Source organism: Lethenteron reissneri, unplaced genomic scaffold (genome assembly GCF_015708825.2).
Source record: "Lethenteron reissneri isolate LAM-NWPU_2019-01 unplaced genomic scaffold, ASM1570882v1 scaffold_139, whole genome shotgun sequence".
Lineage (NCBI taxonomy): Eukaryota > Metazoa > Chordata > Hyperoartia > Petromyzontiformes > Petromyzontidae > Lethenteron > Lethenteron reissneri.
The window spans coordinates 75,979-78,478 of NW_026891102.1; the positions used below are offsets into that span (position 1 = coordinate 75,979).

A 2,500-nucleotide genomic window follows, 5' to 3' on the forward strand; every position below is an offset into this window, starting at 1 on the left:
GAACCCCCTGAGAGAGAGAGAGACACCCAGACCCAGTGTTGAACCCAGACTCTCAGTGTCTCTGACACGGCCATCGTGAACCCCCTGAGAGAGAGAGAGACACCCAGACCCAGTGTTGAACCCAGGCTCTCAGTGTCTCTGACACGGCCATTATGAACCCCCTGAGAGAGACACCCAGACCCAGTGTTGAACCCAGGCTCTCAGTGTCTCTGACACGGCCATCGTGAACCCCCTGAGAGAGACACCCAGACCCAGTGTTGAACCCAGGTTCTCAGTGTCTCTGACACGGCCATCGTGAACCCCCTGAGAGAGAGAGAGACACCCAGACCCAGTGTTGAACCCAGGCTCTCAGTGTCTCTGACACGGCCATCGTGAACCCCTTGAGAGAGACACCCAGACCCAGTGTTGAACCCAGGCTCTCAGTGTCTCTGACACGGCCATTATGAACCCCCTGAGAGAGACACCCAGACCCAGTGTTGAACCCAGGCTCTCAGTGTCTCTGACACGGCCATCGTGAACCCCCTGAGAGAGACACCCAGACCCAGTGTTGAACCCAGGCTCTCAGTGTCTCTGACACGGCCATCGTGAACCCCCTGAGAGAGACAGAGACACCCAGACCCGGTGTTGAACCCAGGCTCTCAGTGTCTCTGACAGGGCCATCGTGAACCCCCTGAGAGAGACAGAGACACCCAGACCCGGTGTTGAACCCAGGCTCTCAGTGTCTCTGACACGGCCATTATGAACCCCCTGAGAGAGACACCCAGACCCAGTGTTGAACCCAGGCTCTCAGTGTCTCTGACGCGGCCATCGTGAACCCCCTGAGAGAGACACCCAGACCCGGTGTTGAACCCAGGCTCTCAGTGTCTCTGACACGGCCATTACGAATCTCCCAAATCTAATTCAGACTGCATTATCACCATCATATTAATCAGCGTTACATCATTAGCATCACCATCATCATCAACAATGTAATCATCACCACCACCATGACAATCAACAACAACAACCACCATTCGCCACTAAGTGGCGGTGACATCACCACGACGCTTGTGCCAGGCTATGTGCACCTTGAGGCCACGTGAAGTGTCGAACGCACGCTGGCAGGAGGTCACGGGGCAGACCCAGGTGCCACGGGTCGACTGACTGAGATGACTGGCTGATGCACCACCTGTGCCCCCTACTGTGCCAACTTGCTGTGCTTTAGCCACCCGGCGCTCCGCTCGTTGTTGTGAGCGTCGCTCCTCCACCCTCCGTTGTTGTTGGAGGGCGACTGCCTTCAACTGCCCAGTAGCGTCCTTCACGAGCCTCCTCCATAGAGGCCGATCTTGACACCGCTGGTACCGGTCATCGGCAAGTCCACTCAGCTCCACGTCCTCCTGTACCACATCACTCCATCTCTTCTCTAGCCCGTGCCGCGCCCGTTTAGCCCCCTCGATCCGGCCGAACAAAAGCTGTCTAGGCATGCGGTGGCTGGGCATGTGGGCTACATGACCCAGCCAACGTAGCCTTGCCTGCCGGAGGAGCTCACCGATGGGACTTTGCCCAGATCTTTTAAAGATTTGTGAGCTCCTCACACAATCCAGCCTGGCTAAACCCAGGATGGATCGTAGGCAGGCCAGCCTAAATGTTTCCCATCGGCGAAGATGCTCCATTAGGGGGGTCCAAGTTTTGCAAGCGTAGAGAAGGGAGGAAATGACCGTGGCCGAGAAGACTTGAAGCTTCGTGTGGAGCGACAGACCAGGCAGCTTCCACACAGCGTTACGCAACCGATGAAAAGATAATGCCGCTCGACTGATTCTGAGTGAGACCTCTGCTGTCAAACGGGAGCCGGTCATGAGCACACTGCCTAGGTATGGGAAACTCTCCACTCTCTCCACTACTGCCCCATCACCGATTGTGAGTTGTGGGAGTGGAGTGTCCAATGGTACAAAATATCCAGGCAGGTGCTTAGTTTTGATGGGGCTGATGGTAAGGCCCCACCTCTTAGTGGCAAGCTCCAGTTTCAGCAGCAGCAGCGCCTCCAACTCCTCCTCTGAGTGAGCGGCAATAACCAGATCATCGGCATACATAACGTGGTTAACCAATAGGTAGCCATCGCTTGACCGCACCCGGGCATCGATCAGCCTACCATTGTATCTGTACCAGATGGAAATTCCTCTGGCACAGCAATCAAAGGCTTCATGAACTACGTGGTCGAAAAATATGTTAAATAATGTTGGAGCCAGAGGACAACCCTGTCGCACCCCAAAGTGAACAGGGAATGGCACCTATTCCCAGCCACGTAGTTTTACCCGGGCCCGCTCACCATCATGAAGGTCCTTAATGATCGTGTGCAGAGGGTCAGGGACTCCGAAAGCACGAAGAACAGACCAGAGCCCAGGCCTACTGATGGCATCATGCCTAGCAAGGCGATGTTGAATAATCCTTGCCAGGACCTTTCCCGGCACACTGAGGAGTGAGATGCCACTGGAGTTGTTGCAGTCTGTGCGGTCCCCCTTCT

General features: G+C 55.6%; 1 long non-coding RNA gene across 2 annotated transcripts in view; it reads right to left on the minus strand.

The window, feature by feature from the left end:
- Positions 1 to 2,500, minus strand: part of LOC133362154 (uncharacterized) — a 7,234-nt gene that overhangs the window by 912 nt on the left and 3,822 nt on the right. The window lies entirely within an intron of this gene.